This window comes from Equus przewalskii, chromosome 21, assembly GCF_037783145.1.
Source record: "Equus przewalskii isolate Varuska chromosome 21, EquPr2, whole genome shotgun sequence".
Classification (NCBI taxonomy): Eukaryota; Metazoa; Chordata; class Mammalia; order Perissodactyla; family Equidae; genus Equus; species Equus przewalskii.
Genome location: NC_091851.1, coordinates 38,378,358 through 38,391,296, shown reverse-complemented (window position 1 = coordinate 38,391,296; position 12,939 = coordinate 38,378,358). Strand labels below are relative to the sequence as shown.

Below are 12,939 nucleotides of genomic sequence, written 5' to 3'. Positions count from 1 at the left end.
AGGCTGTGGGCTGCATTTGGCCTTTGGGCCACCCGTCTGAGATTCAGATGTGGGGACTGAGAAGAATGAGGTTGGAGTCTGGAAGACCTGTTCCAGCTCGGCCATGTCCTAGCTGTGTGACCTTGGGCTAGTCAGTTTGCCTCTCTGAGCCCATCAGTCGAGTGAAGGCCTTGAGCATGGGATTGTGGACCTGGGGACCCGTCCAGTGCCAATCTCAGAATTTTGACGTCCTGGCATTTGCACAGGTTCCCCCGGATTATGGTGTGCGCAACAAACCAAAACATAGACGCAATGCTCTTAGAAAATTGGAAGACAGTAAAAACATCAAAAGTCCCCAGAAATATACAGGCTTTTGGGGTAGAGAGAAACAAGACACTGGTGGACGGAGACTTGATGCCTGCCTGGCCGGGCAAAGAGAAAATCAATTTCTGTGCATCCCAGAAACCCTCCATTACAACTACCATCTTGACGCAGGCTCACGTTGATTCAGAGTTAGGAGCCAGGCTCTGGAGCCAGGCTGCCAGGGGTCTAATCTCCATTCTGCTGTGTATTAGCTGTGTGACCCTGAGCAAGCAACTTAACCTCTCTGTGCATCAGAGCCTCTGGGGTGCTGTTCTCATCATGGTCTGTGTGATTGGCACCCCCGAGCTGGGCAGTGCATGGCTGTCCCCGGTGGCCCCAAGGTCCTTGTCTGGAAAATGAAGATAACCTTTGTGAGGGTTAAAGGAGTTAATGCATACAGCATGCTTGAAGTGGGGCCCGGCCCGAGGTACTGGCTTCCTCAGCGTCCGCCAAGAGAAGTATTACCTCTGCTCTGTGCCACGGGCTTTACCGGCTTCTAGCACCGCTGCACTGTAATCACCCCATTTTAAAGAAGAGACCACTGAGGCTCAGAGAGGGTCAGTAACTGGCCCAGGGTCATCCAGCAGGTAAGTGGCAGGTAACAACGACAATATAAGCAACAATGTGACGAAATTGGAAACATGCGATCCTGACTTAGCACCCCGCATCCTCACTCGTTGGGCCCACCACTTTAAGCGTCCTATTGGAGTCTGGCTCCCACCCCCTGCCCTGTGCCCCCTCCACCGCTGCCCTCACAGGGCTTTCCTGCTGCCCCTGGACTCCACTCAGGATCCGAGAGAGGGTTGGCGCCCCGCAGGCCTGAGAGCATGAGTCTGGTTCTCGGGGTTCACACACAGGTTCTGGCGGGCGCCCTGGCCCTGTGACCGGAGCTTCACCCCGTCTCCCCTTTTATCCTCCGACTTCAAAGCGCCTTACACCCCGACTCCCATTAGGGCCGACACCGCCTGCTCCCCCAGGCAGGTATTTGTAATTAACTGCCTCCGGAGGCCCAAAGGCTGCTCATTCTGGGAGACTCTCACAGGATGTGGCCGGGACGGCCTTGACCTCCCTCCGCCTCCCCCGCTCGGAGCCGCGCCTGCGCCAAAGCAGCCCCCCTCCCTCTCGTGCGTCTGTGCTGTGCCTGCCTAGCACTTATCCGGTTTCTTTAATCGGGTATTGATTTAATAGCATATTGACCTAAGATAATAGCAGCAGCTACGTCTGTGGAGCAGCCGCTATGTGCTGGGCCTGCACTTTGCTTGTATGAACCTCCTGGGACACAGAGAGGTTAAGTAACCTCTTCAAAGTCACACAGTTCGTGAGGAAGTTGGATTTAATCGCTTATTTGTTCGTTTAAGTGTTTAGTGTTTGTCTCTGCTACTCATCCATCCATCCATCATCCATCCATCCATCCTTCCAACCACCCACCCATCCATCCATCCACCCATCCATCCACCCATCCATCCTGCCACCCACCCACCCATCCATCCATCCTCCCACCGGCCCACCCATCCACCCACCCATCCATCCACCCCCCATTCATCCATCCACCCACCCATCCACCCACCCATCTATTTATCTACCCACCCATCCATCCATCCACCCACCCATCCATCCACCCACCCATCCATCCACCCATCCATCCACCCCCATCCATCCATCCACCCACCCATCCACCCACCCATCCATCCACCCCCATCCATCCATCCACCCACCCATCCATCCACCCACCCATCCATCCACCCCCATCCATCCATCCACCCACCCATCCACCCACCCATCCATCCACCCCCATCCATCCATCCACCCACCCATCCACCCACCCATCCATCCACCCATCCATCCATCCTCCCACCCATCCATCCACTCATCCATCCACCCCCCATCCACCCACCCATCGATCCACCCCCCATCCATCCACCCACCCACCCATCCACCCACCCATCCATCCACCCCCATCCATCCATCCACCCACCCATCCATCCACCCATCCATTTATCTACCCACCCATCCATCTATGCATCTATCAATCCTCCCACCCACCCACCCATCCATCCATCCATCCATCAATCCACCCACTCATCCATTTATCCATCCACCCACCCATCCATCCACCCCCCATCCATCCATCCACCCACCCATCCATCCACCCCCCATCCATCCACCCCCCCATCCATCCATCCACCCACCCATCCATCCACCCCCCATCATCCACCCCCCAACCATCCATCCACCCACCCATCCACCCACCCATCCATTTATCTACCCACCCATCCATCCATCCATCCACCTACCCGTTCATCCATCCACCCATCCACCTACCCGTTCATCCATCCACCCATCCACCCACCCATCCATCCTCCCACCCACCCACCCATCTATCCATCCTCCCACCGGCCCACCCATCCATCCACCCATCCATCCACCCATCCATCCATCCTCCCACCGGCCCACCCATCCATCCACCCATCCATCTTCCCACCCATCCATCCATCCATCCACCCATCCATCCATCCACCCATCCATCCATCCATCCACCCATCCACCCACCCATCCATCCACCCACCCATCCATCCACCCATCCATCCTCCCACCCATCCATCCATCCATCCACCCATCCATCCATCCATCCATCCATCCTCCCACCCATTCATCCATCCATCCACCATCCACCCATCCATCCATCCATCCATCCATCCATCCTCCCACCCATCCATCCATCCATCCACCCATCCACCCATCCATCCATCCTCCTACCCATGCATCCATCCACCCACCCATCCATCCATCCATCCATCCTCCCACTCACCCATCCATCCATCCATCCTCCCACCCATCCATCCATCCATCCACCCATCCACCCATCCATCCATCCTCCTACCCATGCATCCATCCACCCACCCATCCATCCATCCATCCATCCATCCATCCATCCTCCCACCCATCCATCCATCCATCCACCCATCCATCCATCCATCCATCCATCCATCCTCCCACCCATCCATCCAGCTATCCATCCATCCATCCATCCAATCACCTATCTACCCATTTATTCAACACATTTATTTAACAAAAACTATATGCCTGGCTTGGCTTCAGGCCCTGAGGGCACAGAGGCGATCTTGCTCACTGCTGCGTCCCTAGTGCCTAGAACGATGCCTGGCACGTAGTGGGCACTCAATAAATACCGGTGCATTGGATGAACTCAGGATCCTGGGCTCAGCCTGAGTGAGAGAGCACAAGTCTTTGTGTAAACAGCAACATCGCTTTCTGTGCCCCAGGGAGAAGGAAAACCACAATGTTGGCTCTTTCCTAATTCCCCATGCTCTTTCACATCTCCACACCTTCGCTCAAGCTCTTCCCTCTGGTGGCCTGTCCATTCCCAACATTTAGAGCCTGGGTTGGTAAGCCATGGCCTGGGGGCTGAATCTGGCCCATCGTCTGTTTTTGTAAATAAAGTTTTATTGGGACAGAGCCCCATCCACTCGTTTCACTATTGTCTGTGGCTGCTTCTGATCCACAACAGCAGAACTGAGTGCTTGGGACAGAGACCTGGGAACCTAAATGTTTGCTCTCTGGCCCTTGTGGAGAAGGTTTGCTGACGCCTCATCTAGCTGACTTTTTCCATATCATTTAAGAATGAGTTGGAGCACCTCCTCCCCCAGGAAGCATTCCGTGATCTCCCGGGCTGTGTTAAGGGCCCTACTCTGTGCTCCAGAGCCCCATGCTTTCCTCTAGAACAGTGGTTCTCAACCTACCCCATCCCAGGAGACTTTTAGATACTTTTTTCCTAATTGTCAACTCCTTTCCCCCAATGAAATATTAATACACAGACGAGCTGTATATGTGTTTATGTACTGTGCCCTTTGGAGCCACAAACCGTTGTAATGACTGAGATTTTCTGCTATTGAGGACGCATGTAACACAGCTCTGCGGCCCTGTACTCACTCAGTTGGACAGCGCGTATCAAGCGCCGCCAGTGCGTCAGGCCCTGTTCCGGGCTCAGAGGGCACTTGGGGAACATAGCAGACCCAGCCTCTGCCTCTGATCGTCTTTCCTGGGAACGGTCCTCCACTGGACTCTGCACAACCCGGAGGCAGGGACCTGGCTAATTCAACTTCCCATAGAATTGTTTCCCAGAGCCTAGCACACAGTAGGCGTTTAATGAGTTCAACAACTTGTTAACGTGAGTAGTCACAGAAATGCAAAGGCACTGGAGGGACAGGGTGATTGGGAAAAATAAAATTGCATTGGAATAAACATAAGGATTGTTGGAATGATGGTCGTGTTTTGGAGATTTTCAATGAGCCCACTGCCAGTCACTTAGTCAGTCGACAAACATTTAGTCATTGCATAAGCTGGACCAATAGGCCATGGTTGGACTCCATCCTTCTCAAGGCTCTGTGACATAGATGTCACAAACTGCCGGTCCCAACTATGGATGTGTATTTTGATCATTCTTAACAGTGTTAAAAAATAATACACACACACGCACAGAAATTAAATTGACTGCCAACCTTTAGAAAGTGGGAGATTTCATATAAAAGTCTGAACTTCTGTCTTCTCTGACACAAAAGGGAACAGTCTGGCGGCCTTGGGCCTGCAGTCTTCATCGGCGGGAATCAGATGGCACTGAGCGGCACTGTCCCTGTAGATGGGACATCCACTCACCAGCGTGCCCCAGTCTCCACCCCTCCCTGCCGTCTGCTTGACCTTGAGACAAGAGTCAGTTGCTGTCCAGCAACACGTGGTTTCTCTACGCCTCGCCCGCCTCGGTCTCTGGGTGGGCTCGCGCTCCTGTGTCTCCTCCAGCACGTCTACGCAGTCCGTGGGTTACGATCCCTCTGTCCGAGGGCCTGAGCGTGTACTGGAGGCCGAGGACTCCTCCTCTCTGGGGACAGAGGACCATCAGGAACCTCAGGTCTCCGCGTCCTCTGGTCACTGCCGGCTGCGGCTCCCAGGGAAGGGCAGCATCTTCAACCCCACGCCCCCCGCGGGCCGACTGTCCTGCAGGCCCTGGCGAGCAGGAGGAAAGCGCCTTCTGCAGCTGCTGGTGACGACGCTTGGGCGAGAGCGGTCGTGGAGTGGGATCAGTTCTGCTGGGGCTGCACAGGGGCGGGGCCGAGCACCCCGCTGGAGCCTTCTTGTGGCCTTGGGGAGTCCCACACCCACAGGCCAGGAGATAAAAGCTGGGCCCTTCCCAGCACTCAGTACGGAAGCCGTGAGGTGACGGGCCTGGCCTCGTCAAACGAGCGGGGAGGCGGGGGGAGGTACACGGGCGCGTCCGTTGTCACACGGACCGTGCAGCCTCGTTTCAGTCTTTCCTGAGCTCAGGAAACCGCGGCCCTGCGCCCATGGGGACCACATTGGTGGAGGAGGATTAATTAAATTGTTAAAAATCAAAAGCAGCTGTACTGAATGTCCTTTTCCCCTCCTTTCCACGGGCAATTCCGGGAAGTCTTCGTATGTTGTGCGTGTGCCTGTGTGTGCAGGTGTGTGCCACATGTGTTTCCACGCGGCATCTGAGGGGCACTGTAGGAAATGAGTGTCCACCGTGTGATGCACCACGAGGCTCTGTGGGGCAACCCCATCGTCGGGAATGAACACCTGCCCAGCTCGTCGGTTGTTGTCTGTCTTCCCCTCCAGACTGGAACCTCCAGGGGGACAGCAATGGGCCTCCGTTGCTCCCTGTGTACTCATGAGCCTGGCACATGGTAGGTGCGAAAGTATGCAGAAAAGTCTTAACAAAAAATTACAAGACAATACAAAAATTAACTCAAAATGGATCAAAGACTTGAATGTAAGGCCTGAAACCATGAAACTCCTAGAAGAACACACAGGCGGCGAACTCCCTGACAACAGGCTGGGTGATGATTTTTTTGGATTTCACACCAAAAGCAAAGGCAACAAAAGCAAAAACAAACAAGTGGGACCACATCAAACTAAAAAACTTCTGCACAGAAAGTAAACGGTCAACAAAATGAAAAGGCAATCTAATGAATCGGAGAAAATATTCGCAAATCATATATCTGATAGGGGGCTAATATCCAAAATATATAAAGAATTCATACAACTCAATAGCAAAAAAACTGAACAATCTGATTAAAATGGGCAGAGGATTTGAATAGACATTTTTCCAAAAAAGACGTACCGATGGCCAACAGGTGCCGGAAAAGGTGCTCAACATCACTGATCATCAGGGAAACGCAAATCAAAACCACAATGAGACACACTCACACCTGTTAGAATGGTTGCCATTGAAAAGAGAAGCAATGTGTGCTGGTGAGGATGTGGAGAAAAGGGGACCCTTGTGCATTGTGGGTAAACTGGTGCAGCGGTTATGGAAAGTGGTATGGAGGTTCCTCAAAAAATTAAGAATACAACTACCATGCGATCCCCCAATGCCACTTCCGGATATTTATCCAAAGAAACGGAAAACACTAATTCAAAAAGCTACCTGCGCCCCATGTTCACTGCAGCATCATTCACAACGGCCAAGACGTGGAAAGAACCTCAGGGTCCGTCAGTGGATGAAACGGATAAAGACGGGTGAGACACACACACACACACACACACACACACACCACGGCATGTTATTCAGCCGCAAAAAGAAGGAAATCGTGCCATTTGCAACAATCTGAATGGACCTTGAGGGCCTTCCACTGAGTGAAATAAGGCAGACAGAGAAAGAGGAATGCTGTCTGATCTTACGTGTGGAATCTAAAGAAAAAACAAAACCAACTGCCCTCATAGGCACAGAGAGCGGAGTGGCGGACGCCAGAGGCGGAGGCTGGGAGGCGGGCAAAATGGGTGCAGGGGGTGAAAAGGTACAAACTGCCAGGTGTAAAATACCTAAGTTCCGGGGACGTCACGGACGGCGTGGGGACTGCAGTTAACGACACCGTATTGCATATGGGGACGTCGCTAAGAGACTAGATCTTAGAAGTTCTCACCACAGGAAGAAACCATGACTGTAACTCTGTGCGGTGACGGGTGTTAGGCTTATCGTGGTGATCATTTTACAGTGTATACAAATACCGGATCATTACGTCGTACACCTGGAGCTAATATAATGTTATATGTCAATTATACCTCAATTAAAAACATAATGAACAAAAGAGAAAACAACAAGAGAAGGCTCGGGTTGCCGTCGGTGTGTCCCCTGCAGGCTCCGGTGTGGCCTCCCTCTGGGTTCCGCCTCTGCCCATTTGCACATGCTGTTTCCTCTGCCTCGTGGCCCTTCCTGCCCCTTTGCCCCAGTTAATACCCCATCCCTGTTCATGCCTCAGCTCCAGTGTCCCCTCCTCAGGGAAGCCTTCCCTGATTTTCCATGCAAGATTCCGTCCCCTTGTCAAACATCCTTCCATCATTCATTCATTCATTGTTTCTTTCCATCACTTAAACTTTGAACCACTTATCCAACGATCATCCACTCTGCTCGAGGATTTGTCCCAGGCGCTGAGGACACAGCCGCTGCTCTCACGGAGCTCCCGTTTGGGGATCATTCAATGAACAAGCAAACAGACAAGACAACTTCAGACTGATATGTGCTGTGGTGTGAACAAACAAGGCAACGTAGTAAGAGAGTGACGGGGTGGGGGGACCTCCCTGAAGAGGTGATGTCTGAATCAAGACTGAATCAAGAAAAAGTTGCTGGCCATGGGAAGATCTGAAGAAAGCATACCAGGGAGCGGGAACCACAAGTGCAAAGGCCCTGACGCAGAAGAATGCCCAGCACAATTGAGAAACAGCCAGGAGGCCATTGTGGCTGGAGCAGAGGGGGAGAGTGAGCTCAGAGAGCTCACCCGGCGGCAGGCCGGCAGGGCCTCGAGGCCATGATGACAACTCTGGATTTTGACCTGGGAGCAGAGGGCAGCCATTGGAGGGTCTTATCAACAGGGTCTCGTGTTTCTTCACAGTCCCAATCTTCATCACCATTTTTAATTCTGCTTTTGTGTGACTATTGGAGTGGCATCTAGCTTTCCATCTGATTGTGAATTCCCAGAGCCAGCAGCCACATCCCTTCTGATCCGCAAATATTTGTGTCTGACTCATAGGACGGGGCGGTCCCGGGCTGGGTGCCCCCGGCTGCAGACCCTGAGGCATGGGCTCAAGTCCTTTGGGAGGTGACCCCAGGAAGCAAGGGAAAGGGGACACGAGACAGGGACGGAAAGGCAGCCAGTACAGGGGACGGTCAAGCAGGCTGTGCTGTGGGTGGCTGAGGCTCGGGCCCACCAGGGAACTCTGGGACCAGCGTGGGACACGCCCAAGGGATGCCCACCAGGGGCCAGGCAACCGGTTTGCACCCGCCACCTACCACGTCACTGGCTGAGCCCTGCTGCCGAGGCACCACTTCTTGGGCGCTTCAGGCTTGTCCTTCGGGGGTTCCACGGACGCCGGTGGCCAGAGGGAGCCCTCAGCAAAGAGGCCCAGGTGGCAATGGGAAGGCCGGGGTGGGCGAGCCGCTGGGTGCAGCGGGTGTTCAAGTCAATGAATGACTGCTCACCGAGAAACGCCTCTGAACAGACAGCGTGGGCACTACTTCTCGAATTTTCAGCAAATGCCCAGAGTTCCTCAGGGGGTTAGATTTTGCTCCGGTCTCTGGGTTTCTGTGTGGCTGGGATGGAAGGTTCTAGAAGCCTGCCCTGCCATCCCAGAAGGTGGGGGCTCACCACATCCTGGGAAATCGGGGAGGGGAGATTCGGATTTTTCTTCAGGAGGCCGTTTCCTCAAGGATGCACGAGCCCTGGGCGGCGTTGGGCCCTCTCTCGTCGGGCAGGCCCCCCTGCGCCCCCGGGAAAGCTGGCCTGCGTTCGGGTGGCACCGCGCCCTCCGCCCACCCCCCGGAAACGCGCCTGGCTGGCAGCGGGCGTGCGGGGGAGGCAGAGCTGTTGGAACACGTCTCGGCCGCCTGGGAGCCGGCGGAGCTGGGGGAAGGTGCAGAGGTCACAGGTCGCCCCGATGCAAAGCCCCCCTCCCGCCAACCGGCCTGTGCCCCCATCGCCCCCCCGAGCGCGAGCTGGGCGGTGGACGTCACCCCATCAGACCCGGCTCCTCGACCCGGCACAGCGGACATTTGGGGCCGGATAGCTAATTCTCTGCTGGCGGCTGTCCTGGGCTCTGTAGGATGCTCAGCAGCATCCCTGGCCTCTGCCCACTCTGTGCCAGGAGCGGGTCCCCATTCCCAGTCGCGACGATCAAAACCGTCTCCAGACATTACTCAGTGTCCCCCGGGTGCTAAACCGCCTGGGTGGGGACCACTGCCCTGGGCCCCCCGTCCGCTCACAGGGAGCTCACTCTGCTCCCAGCCCGTGCGCGGGTGTTTCCACGGCTCCACGCAGGGAGCCGTCACGACACGCTTGTCAGCCTGGGGCTGCGGCTCCCTGATGTCCTCCCTCCCCAGGGCGTGGCCCTGGTCTCGGGGTGCATGACGCCCCGACCTCACATCCTCCTTCCAGCCACAGGGAAAAGGCGAGGGGGAAAGGCACGTCCTTTCTCTTTAAGGCACAACGTGGAAGTTGTCCGCATAGCTTGGGATCACGTCCCATTGGTCAGAACTTGGTCACGTGGTCGCGTCTAACAGCAAGGGAGACTGGGAAATGTAGTTTTTATCAGGACAGCCGCATGCTCAGTCGCGAGGGTGTTACTATGGAAGTAGCGGAGGACTCTGACCGACAACTAGCAGTCTCAACTACATCCCACTTCATAGATGGGGAAACTAAGGCACAGAGTAGTTAAGCACCCCTCCAAGGTCACACAGAGAATAAGGAAATAGAGTAAGAAAATGTATTTAAAGTGCCAGGCAGCCTGGAGGTACTCAAAGCCATCGTTCTTCTTTGTCCCTCTTCCCACACATCCTTTTAGTATCGCCCACTGCAATTTATCAGTTTCGAGGGTCTCCTTTACAGGAGGGTGCTGGAAGATTTCCTGCACCTCCAGGACTGATGCGTTTCCTCCAGCCCCTGAAACCCACCCCCTTTACGTCATCCAGGTGTGACCCCAAAATAACCCAAAGGTTTTCCGGATCGTTTCTCAAGTGGAGCAAAGGACTCACGGCCCCTGCTTCCCTCCAGGCCCAGGTGGGACACGTGTAGGGGCAAGTTCCCAGCCAGAAATATTCCCCTAAACTGCAGGGAAACTGAGGCCCAGGGAGGGGAAGGGACTCTCCCAAGGCCACACAGCTGGCTCCTGGCCCCGTCACTCCTCCTCCACCTTCTCGTTATCTATTCTCTGTCCTTGTACGTTTGTGCCCTTTCCTGTTTAAATCCCTTTAAGGCCGTGTCAGTGAGGTTTCTTGGAAGAAGCTGAGGTTTATGCTGTGGCAACACCATTTGTCATCTGCCCAACAGCCAGCTGTCTCACCCTCAAAGGCAGAACGCTGATTCTGTTTAGGGGTGGAGGTGATGGGTCCAGCCGCAGAGGGGGATTAAGATTGGGCTGAAGCATTGTCCCACATTATCCCACCCTCCTTTGTTGTAACTCACTTTCCCAGCCTCCTTTGCGGGGTGGAGCAGATGAATGACCAGTTCTGGTCAATTCGAAGTGAGGGGAATCCCTCCAAGGAACGATTTCCTTCCCAGATCAGAAGAGCGCGAGCAGAAAGGGGATTTCCCCCCCACCCAACACTTTCTTCCTGTCTTCAACTTTATTAGGGATGTGGTGCTTGGGGCTGTGGCAGCCATCCTGTGACCATGAGGTGTCATTAGCTCGTTGGCAATGGCTTCAGTCATAAGGACATTTATCATTTTACTTAAAAAGAAGTTTGGTGTGGTCAGCCCTGGAGTCCTCTAACCCCGACCTTTGCCATCCTCAGCACGCTGGCTTTTTGCCAGCTCCTTGGCACGAGATGGCAGCCGGGGTCAAGCATCCCCTTCCCCCCATGGCTGTGTCCAGGGCCCACATGGCCAACACTCCTTAGGGAAGAAAATCTCCCTGGAGCCCTCATCCAGCAGACTCCCCTATAGCATCCTATTGGTCAAAACCAGGTCACATGCTCCCCTTGGACCAATCACTGGCAGACCAGAATGGGCGAGCCTTGATGGGCTGGGCACAGCGGGGTGGCAGGATCAGCGCTCAGCCCGCGGAGAAGCAGCGGGTGGCTGCTGGGTGGGCAGCATGGTGTCCCTGAGCGCCACAGCCAGGCTCTGTGTCCAGCGCTTTGCATATATTATCTCATCAGATCTTCCCGCGGCTGATGTGATGAACTTGAAGCCCAGAGAACATCAGTGACTTGCCCCCAAATCTCCCAGACCCGAGGGGAGGAGCCTGGTTCAAACGCAAGCCCGTTAGAGACGGGCTCTCAGCCCGGTGGGTGGGGCTGCCAGACCCAGCGCAGCAGGCCCGGTGGACTGACAAGTCAGACAGAGAAAGGAAATATTTTCTGTGTCCCAAATATTGCGCGGGGCACGCTTGTACTAAAAAAACCATTTGTTTTTGATCTGAAGTCCAAATTTAGCTGAGCATCCTATATTCTTATTTGCTGAATCTGGCGGTCCTACCGGGGTCACCAGGAAGGAAACCTAAGCAGTGAGGGGCTCAGCCGATCAACACCGAGGAACGTTCCTCAGTTCCAGAGAGAAAGACGTGTTCTCCCGTTTTCCCTGACACCTGACCCCTCTTCGATCATTGTTCTTCTCTTTTTTGAGAGAAATACGGATACAGAGAAAGATTCCCTGCTCTCAGAAAAACGACAATGCACGTATTCTGATAAACGGCTTTCGGCCTCAGGGATGGGAGGCAGCAGGGAGAGGTGGGGAGTGCGGGGCACTGGAGCGTCCCTGTGAACGTCCCACCCTGGTTGAGCTGGCCCGGCAGAACTTAGGCCCAGTGCAGTCAAATCTTCCAGTGTTTTAAGGAAGGCAGAAATGTGGGTTTTTATGTAAAATCTCTTGATTTGTGAATATTGGCTCCAATTTTATTAAAACACGACGTGGGCCAAAGGAAACATATCTGCAGGCTCATGGGCAGCCAGGAAAAACCTCTGCTGGTTAGCTGTGAAAGAGGAGGCTGCCGCTGCTCCGAGGAGCGGAGGAGAGGCTGGGCGGGAGGCAGCCTCAGCCACTGGAGAGTGTAGCAGCCAGACTGGGCTTCAGATCTGCTGTCTTCTGGGTAACTGCTGTGTGACGGTGGGTGGGTTGCATAGCCTCTCTGTTTCGCAAACCATTTGGAAGATGTGATCATATCCATGTCACTGTGTAGCTGTGAGGATTCCCCTGAACAGGCTGAGGTAGGGAAGGTGCCTGGCACATAGGGAGTGTGTGCGAATTCCTCATCCTCTGGGGAGGGATCCCCCATCTCCTCCTCCTCCTTTTTGAATCAAACAGTGTGAAGATTTAGGGCCAGGGGTCAGGAGACCTGGGACGGGGCCCTGGTTCTGTGCCAGCCTTGGAGTGTGACCTCGGGGGACCGGTGTCTTCCTTGTGGGGCCTCAGCTTCTCCCTCTGTCAAACGGGCAGGTCTGATTGGAGATGGAGATGCTGTTCTGGGCGCCAGGGCCAGGCCATTCTGAGGAGGCTTCCGGAGGAGGGGTGGGGTGGGGACGGCGGCCTTGGTGGTCAGGGCGGGGATGGCTGGGGCAGGAGGCTGAGTCAGACGGTG

The 12,939-nt window shown here is 54.7% G+C and overlaps 1 long non-coding RNA gene across 1 annotated transcript; it reads right to left on the bottom strand.

Moving 5' to 3' along the window:
* Positions 1-4,474: 4,474 nt before the first annotated feature.
* Positions 4,475-9,843, bottom strand: LOC139078272 (uncharacterized). Its single transcript, XR_011531171.1, has 2 exons — positions 8,660-9,843; positions 4,475-6,046 (listed from the first exon to the last, which is right to left on the bottom strand). It is a non-coding gene; the product is annotated as an uncharacterized lncRNA (long non-coding RNA).
* Positions 9,844-12,939: the final 3,096 nt, after the last annotated feature.